The following is a 427-nucleotide window of genomic DNA, read 5'->3' on the forward strand; positions in this document are numbered from 1 at the left end:
TTAATCATCTGCAATAAATTATATACCAAACTACACACACACAACACAAAAGAGTATGATAATATCTCAGACTTGAATGTCCAACTTCACCCTCGGTCTTGTTACTAACCTTGCCAACAGATGTTCCTAATGTAATAACAGGCTCATTATTCACTAGGCCCGGCATGGCCAGGTGTTTAGGGCACTCGACTCGCAATCTGAGGGTCGCGGGTTCGAATCCCCGTCCAACCAAACATGCTCGCCCTGTTAGCTGTGGGGGCGTTATAATGTGACGGTTCGTTGGTAAAAGAGTAGCCCAAGAGTTGGCGGTGGGTGTTGATGACTAGCTGCCTTCCCTCTAGTCTTACACTGCTAAATTAGGGACCACTAGCGCAGATATCCCTCGTGTAGCTTTGCGTGAAATTCAAAAACAACAAACGTTATTCAC

The sequence above is a fragment of the Limulus polyphemus genome, unplaced genomic scaffold (assembly GCF_000517525.1).
Source record: "Limulus polyphemus unplaced genomic scaffold, Limulus_polyphemus-2.1.2 Scaffold1775, whole genome shotgun sequence".
NCBI lineage: Eukaryota > Metazoa > Arthropoda > Merostomata > Xiphosura > Limulidae > Limulus > Limulus polyphemus.